Source organism: Pinus tabuliformis, chromosome 6 (assembly GCF_031772625.1).
Source record: "Pinus tabuliformis cultivar Carrire ecotype Pingquan chromosome 6, CPIR1, whole genome shotgun sequence".
Classification (NCBI taxonomy): Eukaryota; Viridiplantae; Streptophyta; class Pinopsida; order Pinales; family Pinaceae; genus Pinus; species Pinus tabuliformis.
In genome coordinates this window covers 1,078,269,128-1,078,286,743 of record NC_142292.1, presented here as the reverse complement: position 1 = coordinate 1,078,286,743, position 17,616 = coordinate 1,078,269,128, and positions in this window count along the sequence as shown.

The window sequence follows — 17,616 nt, the reverse complement described above, 5'->3', positions numbered from 1 at the left end:
TAAAGCTCCCACCTTAGCCAACACTAATTATACTAAGCCATTTAGTATTTTCTCTTTTGCCTTTGAAACAACCCTTGCTGCTATTCTATTACAGAGAAATGAATATTCCCATGACCAACCCATAGCCTTTTTCAGCAAGGTTATGACAGATGCTGAGCTTAAGTATGACATCATTGAGAAGCAAGCCTATGCCCTCATTCAAGCCTTGGAATCATTCAAGATGTATGTCTTATATTCACCTATTACTGCATATGTCCCTAATAGTGTTGTGAGAATTGTATTAACCAAACTAGACACTGATGGGAAAAGAATTAGATGGATCACTCAAATTCTGGAGTTTTATCTAACTATCAAGACTACCAAGCTAGTAAAAGGTCAAGGACTAGCCAAGCTTCTAGCTAAATCCAACTGCAAAGTACTTGGAATCAATTTTGTTTTAGAAATACAAGGGAAGAATACACCAGAACCTTCCCTTCATCCTCAAGGGAAGAATACACAAGAACCTTCTCTCCTTGCAAAAGGGGAGAATCCACAAGAACCTTCCCTTCCTCCTAAAGGGGAGAATCCACAAGAACCTCTACCTTCAGAGAAGATCAGTCCTATACACATTGATGAAAAATTCTTGTTGTCAAACTGGTATCAAGATGTTGTACATTTCTTGATCCATTTTAAGTGTCCAACATCATTCTCCAAAAGCCAATGTAAAGCCCATAAGTTAAAATTAGTCAAGTACTGCATTATAAATGCAAATTTATACTGGAAAGATTCACTGAATATTTTGTTATTATGTTTAACAGAATCAGAAACTGAAGGATTCATTGATCAGTTTCATACAGGATTTTGTGGGGGACATTATGCTTGGAGAGAAACAACGTACAAGATTTAAAAGGGAGGATTTTATTGGCCTACATTGTTCTTACAAGTAAGGGCAAAGGTCAGAGGTTGTGTTCCTTGTGAAATGTTAGTTGGTAAACAAAAATTAACAGCTCTTCCACTTGTTCCATCAATAGTTTCAACGCCTTTTTCTCAATGGGGATTAGATTTTGTTGGAGAGATTCACCCCACTTCAAGTAATCAGCATAGATGGATCCTCAGTGCAACAGACTACTTTACTAAATGGGTGGAAGAAATTCCAGTCAGAAATGCTATTGATTCAGTAGTAATTAAGTTTATTGAGGAGAATATCTTATCCAGATTTGGTTGCCCAACTCAAGTTGTCACTGATAATGCAACAACTTTTGCTAGTGTTAAAATAATTGACTTTTTCCAGAAATATTAGATTCTGTTACATCATTCAACTCCATACTACCCTCAAGGTAATGGACTTGAAGAATCATCCAACAAAAGTCTGGTAAAGGTAATAAAAAAGACTCTAGTTGATCATAAGAAGAATTGGGATTCATATTTGATTTATGTAGTATGGGCAAACAGAATTACTCCAAAGAGATCAACCAGAAAATCTCCATTTCTGTTAGTGTATGGGAAAGATGCAATTTTCCCTACCAATTTGGCCTTCCCTATTTTAAAATTCTTGCACTATTAAACAGATGAACTTGATGGTTTTTCAAGAAGAGTAAATCAGATTATTGAACTTAATGAAAAGAGAGATGAAGTTCAATACAAATTGATGAAATATCATAATAAGATGAAGACCTTGTTTGACAGAAGAGCTAGGGAGAGGGACTTCAAGGAAGGTGATCTAGTTCTAAGATGGGATGCCAGGAGAGAAGAGAAAGGAAAGCATGACAAATTTGACAATCTATGGTTTGGACCTTTAGCAATTGCTGAAGTGAAGAGTAACAACACTTTTGTGCTGCAGAATCTTGAGGGGATATATTCCACTTATCCTGTAAATGGAAGTTTTCTCAAACATTACATTCAGTACTAAGAAGTTGACATAGTTTCATTATCAATACTCTGGTTTTCTTTTACCTTTCAAGATGTTAGTGTGATTTTTCTTACAGCAAGGACTCCATAGCCCGAGGAGAAAGCACGTGGATCTGTAGGTTCTCTGCATTCTACAGGAGAAAGCAATCCCCAGTTGGAGCCAATGTTGTAGCATTTTTTTGGTTTTGATAAGATAGAATATTTGAAAAAATGTTAAGTTAGAATATGGACATAATAATAGTCAATAGAGTGTTTTTAAAAAAACATCTTAATAATAATGTCCATATCAAAGAAAATGTTAGGAACGTAGATGTCCTAAAAAATGAATACAAAAAGAAACTGTTAGGTTAGAAAGAAAAGAAAACAAATAAACTCTGAAAGTGAGCAAGTCTGAATGCCACTACTCTTTTTCTGTAAAATAATGGTTGTGTGCAGCTTGTTTTAAATGCCACAATCCATGACAGTCAAATAGTTTAATCTTGACTGCTTCATGCTTTAAATTTGATGTTATAGTTAGAGAATAAAGATCTGGCCAAACTGTTTAATCTTGGCAGATCAATAGTTAGGTAGAGAATAAGAAGGTGCTCATTAGTTTAATTTGAGCCCTTGGAGATTATAAGGGTAGATTTAGATAGTTTTCTTTTGTAAACTAAAAATAAAGGAAAAGGGTTTGCTAGCTTAAATGCACCCATTATGTGAAGAAAAAAGGATAGGATAAGCAAAGGGTAAGTAGAAGAAGGTTGCAGAATGTTTGATGGTTCATTGGACAAAGGGCACATTATCATCTTTTACCATATTTTTCTATGTCAATCAGACAATTACACAAAGAAAATGAAGGACTACTTTACTAATTTCATCCCCATTCATTCCTATATTTACTAATTTCCCCTTTCCTACCTTCATACATTCATATTCATTTATTTTCCACAAAAAAACCCCTTTTCGTAAGGTCAAAAGCATTTTTCCTAGGAAAAGTAAAACTCCCATGTAAAATCCCTTTTTACATGAAAAAACCACAAAAAGGTGTTTTACCCTAAGTATTATGCATATATGAAAAGTAAATAAACCATGAAAAGGCATTACACTTAGTTTATTTTCCTTTTTCTGCCTAATTTCCCTTTACCGCCTATATTTCCCCTTTTCACGTGTATTTTGCCTTTTCTGCTCATATTTTCATATTAACATTAACTATAGTATTAAACCCCTAAAATCCCTTTTCCCATATATTATTAACTCCTTTAATAAAATATCCCGAAAACCTTAGTTTTATAATAAAACTATGTATTTTCATATCGCATTGTAATATTGGTGGATCGCAAGCCTTTCAATGTGCATCCACTTTCCCCAATTACGATATGTGATCAACAATGGGCCTGAACCCGACGCTATATATATTATAATTTATTGCCATCTCGCATCCGCCTTTATCGTAAGTCCTGGATAATAGCATAACCCCCCACCATTGCGATCTCCGATTGCAATGCGCGATGGACCCGACACAATATACATTACAATTCATACCCATATTGCATCCACCCCTCATCACAAGTTCCGCTAAAGCAATAATCCTCTGCCATTTGCGATATCCGATTGCAATGGGAACCCAGTCTTGACACAGTATTAACAATGTTTTATTTTCAATCGTGTCCGGCCCTTATTGCATTCCTTTGTGATGGGCTTTCCTTTGCTTAGCCTAGATTGCGATATGCGAAGAATCCGGACCTGACGACATTTATCTGCCCAAGTTCATAAAATTTCAAGTCCGCCATATGTGTTTTGCGAAGGTTTTCTTTGTTAAATAGTTTTCTATGATTTTAACGAAGAACTAAACTAAAACCTTTGATTAACTATAAAACACCATTAATCTAAGTTTAACCCATTATAAAGCCATTGCTTCCATAATTAATCGACTGGGCCCCTCCATTGCTCTTTCACGCTACTCTTTCACTCCTCCACCATCCGATCATGACCATTGAAATCCAACGACCCTTGGTTATTTTGGGTTGGCTCTCTGTACAAGCATTACCTGCGCGAAAAGCGGTATTTCACCATCCTCCCTTGCTATGTGTCAGGCTTATATTATTTCAGAAGAACCCCTCCCAAAACCACCTACGCCTCATAAGCGGTGCGATGAATACCAAAATGGCCTCCTACATAAAACAAAATAGTCACTGTTCATTTTGTGCCATAATTCAAAAGGAAAACTATTTTTCCCGTTTAAACGCCAAAATGACCATTTTGCTCTATTTCGCCTGTTTTCACAGTGAAGCCTGCATAAGCCTCTGTGACCAATTAAACCATCATTTTACTTTCCGATACGCTATGGACTCCTTCCAATAGCCTTTCAAGCTCAAATAAAGCCATTGAAGACCTCCTTTGACACCTATGTTTTCTTAACATTTTCTGTGTTTTGTAGGTAAAGACCCCTGTTCCATGCTTACAAAGAAAAAGCCTGCATACAGTTGGAAGACAAATATGAAGACCATATCAATTTAATTTACCTGTAACATAAAATCTAAAGTGATTTACTGTTGAAAAACATAATAAAAACCTAGATTGCACAGTGAAGGTAAAAGGAACACAATAAAGATTATTCTGCAAGCTTAAAGGATATTGATAGAGTTTAAAGAGTATCAGATGAAAGATCAAACTGAAGGAATCAACCAGCACAAAGGATTCAAAAATTCTAGTAGCTTAAAGGGAAAAATATCAAACAACAAAGCCAACACAACCTGAATAAAAGGGACAACAAGAAGTAGTTCAATAGCTGCCCCTATCTTCTTGCATGAAGATTTTTCCCTTTCCTAGAAGAAATCTCATTCAGTTTTAGGATATTTTTAGTTTCATTATTGTATAAATAATTCTCTTCTTGAGATGTTATGGGTTTAGAGTTTAAGATTCATAGTTCATTGCTTGTAAAGTCTTGATTGTTAATTCTACTTTGAACCTGGAAGCCACCTTTCAAAGAAGCTTTTCTGGACACTTGATCTACTCAGTCTTTCTAGAACCTTAATACAAAGTAGAGGATTCTAAATCTGGTTTTACACAGTTTTGTGTTATCCTGTAAGTTTTTCCAGTTATCAATCATTATGTTTTTCTTCATATGCTTATGACTTATAGAGATATCTAGGTAGGAAGAATTGTGTCACAATTTATTCCTATAAGCTCCTGAAGTGATCATCTATTAAGAGAATTGATTAATGAACTGTTTATTTAGATAATCCCCTCTAATCAATAAATCATCAACATCTTGTTTAAGCTTAAGTATACTACCTTGAACCTTTGGAACATAGTTTAGAAGGTTTTCCAACTTATGATTGTTCTGTTTTACAGTCTGGAAACTATGATAATCATATTTTCTGTTGTCTTCTTCTCACCACTATTTTGACCTATATAACTGTGTAAAGTCTTATAGCAGCCTTGTGCTGAGATATGAATATAACCCAAAGAATTAATTACTTCAATTATACATCTGTCTTCATTCATTTTTCTTCCAGAATTAAAACCAAAAACCCCCAAAACAATTGTTTTAGATGCTTTGGCATTGGTAGCTGACAAAGGTGCAACAATATGTATATGGTCTATACACAAGGAAGAGAAATACGACATAACTAATCTCGTATAGAATGTTAACAATGTGGCATATCACTCAGAATCATAACATACATATTAGACAAGGTTCAAGTCGCCATGAAAGTAGAGAGGAAGAGAGAGTAGAGAGTGGTGCAAAGTAGGAGTTCTTACACCAAGAGTGGAGCATAGTGCCATCGAGAGGTCCCTCCACCCATGATATAGGAGAAGGTCATTGTGATGGAGGAGAAGAAGGGAAAGCGTGTCATTCGAGTATCGATAAAGAAGTAGCATAGGAGGAGGAATAATAGCTCGATGTAGAGGATCTAATGAACCCCATATTCCAAGCCATATCCATACCTAGATTGAGCCAATGGCCACACATGCACCATCCAAGCTCGAGGTGAACTCTTTGTTGTTTAATGACTTTTCTCGATTATTAGTATTGCGATGTTGTAAACATTTGGACAATGAAAGTGATAGTAGGGAAGCAGAGGTAAAAGTTGAAGGAGGAGAATTAGGTACAGGTACAGGTACAAGAGAATTTGAGGGAGTACAGGTGGTATAAACAATTTAGTCTAGTCCACTTGTCATAGAAATAATAAAATTTGAATATGTAGGCATCAAAAGACCAACCATGGAAGGCGTTGATTCTATGTTAAGGCTACTAGTATTTCAAAAGAAGGAAATCAAAGATCCAAAATAACATTGGTTCATGTGTGAAATAGTGTGGACTATGAAATATATACTAGATGAAGGGATGATGATAACTTAGTGGAGACTACTTTTCATGATTACATGCTAGCATTGTATATGAAGTATAAAGCTATCATGCCCCCCAGACAAACTCAAACATTGGCAGACATCAAAAAGTTATTATGGAAAGAATTCTAGAACCCAAGTCAAAGTCCCAATGCATAACAAAAATCAAGAAGATTAAGAAAGGTAGTGATGAGTCAGTATGGGACTACGACCAAGGGTTTAAAATTTTGATTGACATACATTTCAGATCCCTGATGCTTAACATTGTGAGTGGTTTATAGTAGGACTTATTACACATATCCAAATCCCATTAACACAACAAAATGTGATTTCATAGCTCAAGGAATTAGAGATTTACATGGAGTTGGAGGCTACATGGATAGGTGGGAGAGAAACATAGGAATGGAGAAAGTAAAGTCATAATTGACCACCTTGAAACAACAATTGAAATACCTCAAATAGAGAAAAGAAAATAATGAGGAAGTGTGGTGCAAGATATGCAGGATGGAGGTACACCATTGTAACGAATTCCCAATGGGGACACATTATGTGGCTACAAGGGTAGCGAACCCATAACCCCCAGTCATGGGGCTATGGGTTGATATTTTCCATGTGTAGGGGAACCCACCAAAAAACTACCCAATGGTGTAGAAGTATCAGAGCTCAATGAGAACTCCTTTTTGTGAATTTTGTAAATCAGTTGGCCATGACACTTACTCTTGCCACACATTGGAGTTGCAGCATGAGACGACCTCTAAAGCTTACCAAATATAGGAGGCAGAGGGAGGTGATGGGTGGTGCACAAAAATATCAATGAAAATATTATCATGCGATAGCCCAAGGATATAGACCTCCAGGGAGAGGACAGGGCCCCTTTTGTAGGAGGGCAAGGAGTTTTTGGAAGTGGAAGAGGGCCGATAATTTTTTATAACTATGGTCAACCAAGACATCTAATAAGATACTCTTCGAAAATCTCTGAAAATTTTACAGACTACAGGTAGCGAAACCATGCGAGAGAATATTGCACACAATTTGTGGTGAAATGACAGGAGAAACACAGATAAAATATGAAAATTGTTACAGTGGAAGCCCACCAATATTGGCCTCAAGTATTTTTAATGACTAGATATGGGTCTGGAATAGATATGGAAATAGTAAATCCACCAATTAAGCTTCATCAGTGAGTGTGGAAGGTTGTGGGCCTCCTCTGAGGTTCGACGCTACTGAGGAAAAGAAAACTTATGGGGAGGTGAGGAGGGATTTCTTAACAACATAAATGGGTATGTTGAATTCAATGACATAACCAAAGTAGCCACCCATTTATTATTCTTAGTTGATCTATAATGAACCTCTTCCTAAAGTGACTCTAGGGGAGCTAAGCACTATCTAAAATCTTTTGAGGAGTTGCTTAAATTTTATGAAAAATGAAGAGGTTATTGGTAGAATGTGCAATATGATCGCCCACTATGCATAGAAAACCATTGATCATGACACACAATACAGGGAACCTAATTCCACATAGGAACCTTCAAGGACAAAAAAGTAGGTGTTGTACAAAAGGCACACCAATAAGGAATTCAAGGTCCACTCCTAGATAATGGATTATGATATGGAAAATACTATTCTATATTTGGGTTTTGATGTCAATATCCTACCAAAGAAGAGTTCGAAGTTGATGGGAAAGCCCAAACTTGTATGGTCATTGATATAGTTTCACATTGCCAATTAATATTGGATATTTCTGATTGGATGGTTAGCATATGTGGAAGTAAATATTGATAGAGTAAAGAGTCTAGCAGAATTTGAAGTTATTGAAATTATGGACAATACAAGCCCTTACCTGGCCTTGCTCGGTGTTGATTGGGCATTCAAAAACTAGGCTATTATTAACTTGAAGAAGATCGAGATGGTTTTTGAAGCTAGAGATCTACAAGAATCCACTCCATTGGATTTTAACGAAGGGGAATGCTATGTCGAACCTATGAGATAGGACCTTGATGTAGTTAAACTTGATAATATTTACAATATAATAGCTTGACACGATGATTATGTTAACTCAACTATGGAATGAAAATTAAGTTGGTGAAGAATCAATTAATGTTTTTCAAACTCAGATGAGGCACTACATAACTGGTAGCAACATCTCCACAAGATTTTCCACAAGAAGATGTGCCCATATTACTTGTTATGTGCAGTGTATCATCACAGAAGTATGGGAACCTCCCTACTTTGATGGGTTAATAGGTTTTGTCACTTTTGTCAACGATTTTGATGTACAAGTGACATACCATCTTATGCTTTCTTCACTAGACATTTCTCTCAAAACTACTCCCATTCTATTGTAAGTAATGCATACGATGCAAATAGAGGCATGACAACAATGAAGTTACCTATTCAAAATCAGATTTGGTCTAGAAACTAGGGAGCATGAAAAATGATATACTATTGATGAGTCCCCATCTATTCATCTCGAGAAGTGCATCGTGGAATGGAGAGATAAAGACAATATTTTGAAGGTGTAGTGGATGCACCATTTTGTCCATACATTGGATGTTGTACCCTAGAACTGGTACACATAGTTAGAGTTGCGATGAAGCATTGTAGACTTGGGACTAATGGTAGAAAGTTTTATATTGAATTTTCAATTTTTAGTCAGAAGATCCACTCATATATGAGGCTTTATGCAGCATTAAGAAGAAAATATTCACACCAGATCCAAGGGTCGCACTGAAGAAAGTGACACACTACGTATTTCACCATAATTTCCAGACTGCCAAGAAGTTGGTAGAATACTATGGTATGGAATAAGAGATTGATGATGATGAAGATCCTAGGGATCTAAAATCATACATTTCGAGGGGTAGTGATAGGTGAATGGACCATAACTAGACTCCATTACACTATAATATACAGAGCTTATCAAAATAAAAGGTAAATATTGGTATGAAGGATAGTCCGAAGTTCATGATGATCAAATATTACTGGGATCAAGGTCCTATCAGAAATATTTTTGACCAACTTCGTGAATAGTAATACTTTTTGCCCAACACTTTTGCAGAAATGAAGGGTATAGTGGGCAAGCTAGGGGAGATGAAAATCACTCTAAAACAATGTGTGAATCTAGTATGTCAAATTCCATACCACCTTAATCCCATTTATAAGTGGAAAGTTAGGGATAAGCTTGATAGGATGTTGAAAGAATATATCATAGAACCATCAAAGAGTCAAAGTGGATCAATCCCGTGGTTCTGTAGTTGAACAAGATAAACGAAATTCAAATTTGTATCAACTTAAGGAATTTGAACGATGCTTGTGTCCATGATCCATTCCCCATCCTATTCATAGATGAGGTATTTGAGAATATTGGAGGGCGGGAAGCTTATTCATTTATAAATAGGTTCTCAGAGTACCACAAAATTATAATTTCTAAGGAGCATCATCACAAGACAACATTTGTGACATAGTGGGGCTCATTTTAGTATACTTTCATGCCATTTAGGTTCAACAATGCACTAACAATGTTTTCCTGAGTAGTGGTGGAATATTTTAAATAATTTATTCATAAGTTTCTAGAAGTATACCTATATGATTGGACTATCTTTAGCCTTATATAAAAGCATATTGAATTTCTATGACTTATGCTAGATCAATGCAGGGAGTTACAGATTTCCCTCAACTTGAAGAAGTGTATGTTATTCTCACCGATGGGAATTCCTCTTGGGCATGTGGTTTGAAAGCAAAGAATTATTTTCCATATGAAGAAGATCATTGTGATAATGAACCTTCCTCCTCCAATGCTAGAGTGATAGTTGAGCGCGAGACTAAGACATACAGGGTATTATAGAAAATTTATGCATGAATATGCACAAATCATCACATCATTGGAAAGGATGCTAAGTTCTAATGGACTAAAGAGTCTAAAAAAAAATAGATACAATGAAGGAGAAATTAGTATATGTGTAGATTCTAGTGTTCCTAGATTGGAGCAAGGAATTTCACATTCATGGTGTGCATCAAGAATGGCATGAGGTGTAGTATAGGAAAAACTAGTGTAAGCTAGAACAAATCATTTGATTGTGTTTACTAGTAAAAATTTGTCTACAACAAAGAAAAACTATACCAACATAGAGAACAAAGGATTGGAAATATTGTATGCACTGCAAAATTTTAGACATTATCTATTAGGTTAACATTTCAAATTATATACAAACCACTCTGCATTAAGATACCTCATCAAAAAGCTAGTGATGGGGGGAGGATATGTATACAGTTAATGTTATTTCGAAAATATAATTTTGAAGTAGCTATAAAACATGGTAAGTTGAACAGTGGGCCAAATCATTTGTCATGGATAAGCTTTGGTGAAGTGGTAGGAAATCTTAAGGGTGGCTTAACATATGCATAATTATTTCATGTGGAGATGGTGGATGATCACTTTGTCAAATTGTCCATTTTCTCACTATAGGGATGACACCACATGAGTACATAGTGGCACAAAAAAGGATACTCATAGTTAGGGTTGCAAATTATCAGCTCATTGTGGGACGTTTGTACAAACTAGGTGCAATTGAATACTTAGACGATGTGTATTGGAGCATGAGAGGTTTTCCATTCTAACATAGGCATATAAGGGAGTGGCTGAAGGGAATTATGATAGAAAAATGACCACGTAGAAGATCTTGTGTGCAGTTTTATGGTTGGTGATGTCCACCATGATGCAAAGGAATTTTTCTGCAATTGTGATATGTGTCAAAGAGTGGGAAAACCTTCACGACGAGATGTGATATTTCACCACCCACACTTGAATTTACAGTTGTTTGAGAAGTGGGCCATGAATTTCATTGGGACGATCAATATGCCAATAGAGAGGAGTGGAGAACCATACATTTTCATTGTGACATATTATCTAACTAGATGGGTTGAAGCAAAAAATGTCAAAGATTGCTACGTGGAGACCACTGCCACATTTTTATTTGAAAAAATTGTTATTTTCTTTGGATGCCTCAAAATTATAATGAGTGATCAGGGAACTCATTTTTAAAACAAAAATATTGAAGCTATGATAGAGGAGTTCTATATATACCATCAAAATATCACACCCTGTCATCCATAAGCAAACAACACCATTGAAGCCTTTAACAAAATTTTGGAAACTGCACTAAAAAAGGTCTTTGATGTGAATAGAGATGACTAGGACTTAAGAATTCCTACAGCTTTATGGGCATAAAGTACCACATCAAGGAAGCTCACTTTCCAAAAACCATAGGAAACATGAAATAGTAATGCCAATGGAGTTTATAATCCCTAATCTCTGCATTACTGCAATGACAACACTGGAATATTTAATCATAGTTGAGAAAGGAATAATGAGGCTACTGCAGCTGAAAGACGATTAATTTATGGTTTCATTCCAATAGAATGTGCGAAAATCTAGGGAAAACACATGACATGATTAATATATTAAACAATAAGAGTTCTAAGATGGTGATATTGTATTCATATATGACAACAAATTTTTGAAGCACCTTGGGAAATTCCAAACGCATTGGTTGGGGCCTTTTGTCATTCGTTATGTCATAGATGTAGGGGAAGTTCGAATGAAAAACATAAATGGAGAGCCCCTTGATGGTAATTGTTAATGGGACCAGGTTGAAGTTATAGAGAGAAAACCACTCCTTGACCCAAGGATAATTTGTATACGAAAAAAAAAAAAAAAAACTTCATTTTATAGCATTATTTATGTCTTAGAGTAGAAGCCATGCAACAAAGACTACTGGAGGTAGTGCAATAGACCTAGTGAAGTAAATATTTTGTATCATGGTAAAACATTGGCATGCCATGAGCTGGAACATCAGGTAGTTAAGAGAATGAACTGTCGAATAAGCACACGGTAATGACAGAGAATAGAATAATAGATTACAACTAGTAACAAGTGACATTAGTAGAGAAGGGAAAAGTGTAGAAAAAGGCATTGTTAGAAGCATGTGCCACCCATGTAGACTGGACACCATCGAGCTCAAAGACAAAATGAGCAATAAATTTAGTTAAGAAAAATCTAATCCAAATTTGTGCCTATGTTAGAAAGGTTGTTGAAATAATTTCCAACCTGTCCATAACCACAATATTGTCCTCGCTGTGTGAAGTTTGGTGAAGTTATGGAAGGGTAAGCCCATTATCTCTTAAGAGTTAGTGAAACTAGAGATGATTACCATGCCCATAAGTCATCAATATTTCTTTTATTTTTAATTCCATTTTCATAAATTTTCCAAGTGTAGAGTCGAGTTATGAGCAAAGAGTCAAGCTAGAAAAGAGAGAATAGTGTGTTTGATAGATTAGAGATTGGATTACGAAGATAATTACTTAAGTTCAAAGAATTTTCATAATGGAATCTTCATAAGTCACAAATAAATTGAGGACTAAGGGCACTGGTGGTTCCACAGACTATGCCCAACTCGAAAATTCCTTGCCTAAGGAGATGAAGTATTAGTTGATTACAACCCTAATTATAGATGAAGTCATAAAGGAAGGTTATATGTTCGATAAGGTAGAGAAGCTCAAATATAATTATCATAACATGAAAAATCTCAAGAAGTTCTCATAATTCACTGAGGAACACTATACATAGAGAATTGAATAGTCAACTCAACCAATGGTGGTAGAAGTGCAACAATGGGCCACTAGACTAGAAAAGTATAGGATTTTGAACCTGCTAGACATTCCATATTTTGGTTGGAGTCTAGAGGTGAATATTTCTGTCAAACTTTTGTACATGGAGATTTTATGTGACTTGACAAGCAAATAAAGTTTGACACTATGTTCATTTCTAAGATTATAGGGCTCCCCAAATATGATGAGGACATAGAGAAATTATTTGACAAAAAGAAAAAGAAGACAATGGTTAGATATGTTGGGGAGAAATTTTCTATAGAGTGCAGGAAGCACATAGTGGAAATTTCTAGTAATTAATATGATGGTGTGGAGCTTTCCACCAAGTTGATCGGAAGCAAGTTGTGGAGAAAGTGTAGAAAGGGCCAATATATAGTAGGCATGATTGTAGCAACTTCAAAGTGCATCAAAGGAGTACGAATAAAAAGGGATTCATTCCTATTGAACTAGTTCATGCAAGGTTTCCTCGACACATAGGGAAAGAGCATCGATTTCCACTAATTGTGGTTATTGATCTTGATTATGCCTATGTTTTGATATTTATTGTTTATTTAAGATAAGAAGAGGAAATAAGTTAAAAAGGTTTGTTTTATATGTGGAAGGAAAAAAATATCCATGTAATTAAAAAGTTACTCTGTATTGTAGTACAAATGGTGCTCATGTATGTCCAAGTGGTGCATTTCTGTGCTACTCACGCTTCACGTAAATTCAAGCTAAATTCTATATGAAGGATGGCTACAACATAGAGAGAAGTTTGACGAGGTTACTGTGTCACACATCATTAATTAGTGGTCAGGGGAATGCAAGGTACTAGTGTCTGATGTATCAGTCCCGACACCTAACCATATGTTGAAGATATCACATTAGAGACATAAATAGACCCAAAGATTAAGCAAGTAAAAATCCAACCAACAGGGAAGGCTATGCCCCAATTGGAAACTCATCTGGAATCCTTGTTGCAAGAACTAGAGCATGAGTTTCCTATGACACCATTGCATGAATAGGAGGAAGAAGAAATTTCGCTAGAAAAAGAGAAGAGGCCACTTCTATGCCAATAGACATGCATGAGTAAAAATATGAAGGGAAACAAGATGATAGGAATTACACCCAGTTTGTGTAAATATGTATTAGATAGGTTGGAAACAAAAGTTAAATAAATGACAGAGCATGGGATTACGTCCCTTGTCACAACCATGGAGAAGGTAGTCCGAGAGCAAAGGGAGTTGCAAGATTACATGCAGTAGCAACTAGAATAGTTTCATTTGATGATAGAGGCATTGACGGTAGCAACACATGTGCCTAGAATGGTATAATACAAAAAACCAACAGAGGTAGCCAATGCAGACCCTTGGATAGAGACTTGGCTACAACCATTTCTCTACATCTTTCTCAGAGCCTCACACATTAGTTGTGCCACTAGTCACAATACATTTCACAGATATTAAATTCCAACAATTTGCCTAAGTCTTACCTCAGGTAGACTTGATTATTTCACAACTACTAATGTCCACGTTACATTCTTTGCAACAGTCTATTGTAAAAGACATCCAATTTTAAGCGCATGAAGCCTCAGTTGACCTAGTTCAAATGACCTAGAAGAACCAGGATTTATAAGAAGTGTAGACCTAGCTGAAAGAGGCAAGGACCCAAGTAGAAGAAATAGAATGGGTGCTTCATTGACATTTCAAAGTAGTGTATAGTTATATTCCCAGTGTGCATATGGAGCTTGATGTTTCACCAGAGGAAACACTTTCGAAGATAGAAGATGTCATTCATAGCCTAGAAGCAAAGGCGGATGAGTTACAAATAGACATTAAGTTGGCACCCATTGGAGGAAATTGGCAGGAGGAAAAAGTGAAATCTACTTCAAAATATCTTGAAAATGCACGAGATCTTGAAAAAAAGTGTACCAAACTCTATGAGGCTATTATAGGGATATGAAATAATTTGCATGACAACACCGAACTCAAGGATATTGGTTCTCAAATTCAGAATGTCAAATAATGGAATGAAGCTATCTGTAGCATTCTACTATCCCTACCCACATAAAAATATTGTGTCACAGTGCTCAAGATTACATAATTGGGTAAATAGATCAACCAACAGAGATTGAAGCACCAAAAATTGGCACATAAAGTTGAGAAACTATAAGATGAGGTGATGAAAATCATAGATGACCCTGCTTCGGTGCAAAATACAATGCATAACATCATCGTAGAAAATGAACCCTTATTCCAAGCCTCCCAAATGTTGATGGACACTACTGCAGACATTATTGCAACAATTCTCAAGGCCCAAACTATTGTGCAATAGGCTAAAGAAATATTTGACCATGTTGGAATTATGATGCATGTGTTGTCCTTGATGAAAACTCACTTGAAACATAATTCACAGGTTAGTTCAGAGGTGATAGAATGAATACAACAAAATACCGGAAAGAATAAAGATGTGTCAAAATGCATGATAGTTTAGAAGATTTAGTTTAGCGGGATGATAAAATTGGAAGCTCAAGAACTATACGTAGATTATGTTAATCCAAGTCGTGTATGCACACAAGTTTAGTGAAGAAAAGTAGCCTATGGTTTTTTCACCATTGTATTCTAAATACTAGGGGTCCTTACCATGGTATTGGCCTATAGTAATGAGTGCAATAACATCAGGGAAATTTTTAGGGGCTAATATTCACCCATGGGCTAATTTTCTATACCTTTTCCAAAAAAAAGATTCACTAATTTCCATTTTTTTTGTAAAAATTATTCGCTCAAATTTTATAGAATGAAATTATTTTACCCTAAAAATCGCCAAAAAATTATATATAGACTATATAAAAATATTACAAATTTGAATATTTTTACAAAAATATCTCCAAACATTTTATAGATTTCATATTATGGACTAGTGGGATTCGCCAAGGTTTCTAAACTTTGAGATAAATCTCCATCCTTAAAATTTTCCCTAGACAACATATATGGATCTCATCAAAGATGACCACCGACACTAATGTATTTTTGACTGTGGTATTGGAAAAGATTTAAAATATATAAAGAGGTGAAGATCAAAGTGTTATGGTGTGCAAGTGAAAGTGTTTTGATGAATACTTCAATCTAAATTATATTTTCATTGTAAGGGCCATAATTGTCACATTGATTTGAAATAATTATGCACCAATGAATACAATGATGGATCAGGATCATGAGGCCTAAAATGAAATTTCATTGTATGATCTTTTCATGGATTGACTAGATCTAAGTACTGATGCTTGTTTTTATCCCTAATTATTACGATCTGGGTATTTCTGACTTTCTTAAGAACTATGCAATTTTGGGTCAAAATTTGCAAATCTATACGTTGGTTGGTTTTAGGAAAAATGCGTATACACTCATGTTCACTTTTGTATAGTTGCGTATATAAAGTAAGAGTTTTTTTTCATAAATGACTAATCAACCTGATCAGTGCTGTTGTTTCTCTCCTATCTGCCAATGATGTCCTCATGTAGATCTGGGTTGATTGATAAAGTCCGATGTAGATCTGATTGAATGATGAAGTGAATGTGGTTATGAATTGATTGAATAATTTTAATATTACTTGCTGATTGTGATTGAATATCAGAGACAGTTCTCTGATTGGTTCAAAGTGTTGCAACAGATATCAATATGATTCAGTATTCCTTTTCAGAATTGTAGTAGTCAAGTTTTCAGTATTTTAAGATCTGTACGCAGGTTTCTCTACAGAAAAGCGCGTATGCACGCGGGTTGCCTTAAGTGACGTAGCGTATACATTTTGGAAAATGAATCATCAGAGTTGCAGTTGACTTTGTGTGTTGATGCAACATTCTGAGTTCAGTTATGTGTACTAGTTACAGTGATCTAACTGTTCCTATTGATTGGTTAACTTTTTATTATGTATCAATTGTTTGGGTTTCAGTGATTGGTTGATTCTGTGTGTCAAATATTGATGATTGTATTATAGTTATGATTGTATTATAGTTAGAGATAAATAATTAGTCGTTTTACAAGTTTTATGAGCATACGCTAGTTTCTTTTACAAGAGTCATGTATATATGCTAGTTGGGTTCATTCAAGTCACCTATACATTTCAGAAAAGAAAATTATTATTGTGATTTTTTTAAAATACTGATTCACCCCCCCCCTCTTAGTACTTTTCCAACAATTGGTATAAGAGTAGGTCCTTCAAAAGAAGATTGATCTCTTGAAGGAAGATCCCCAAGATGAGCAATCCGGACGGATTGACATCTATCAGACCACCAATCTTCAAGGGAAATTTTTTTATATATTGGAAGACAAGAACCAGATCATATCTTCAGTCTCTTGGAGCAAATGTTTGGGAAATTGTGGAAGGAGGTTACTGATATCCAGATACAGTTGCCATAGATGCAACATAAAAGAAGACATATGAAACCAATGGCAAAGTTGTCAATGCTTTATTGGGAAGTCTAATAGAATCATAATTTGTTAGAGTTATGCAACTAAACACAAAAAAAGAAATATGGGACAAAAGAATTCAAAGCTATGAATGCAATACCAAGGTAAAAAGTGCTAAACTCCAAACTCTCAGAATTTAATATAAAAGTCTGAGAATGCATAATGATGAAAGTATTGCTAGTTTATTTCTACTTATAGACGAGATTGTAATCACATGAAAAATCCAGGTGAATAGATAAAGGACACTACTTTAGTAGAGAAATATTAATATCTCTAACTCCTAAATTCG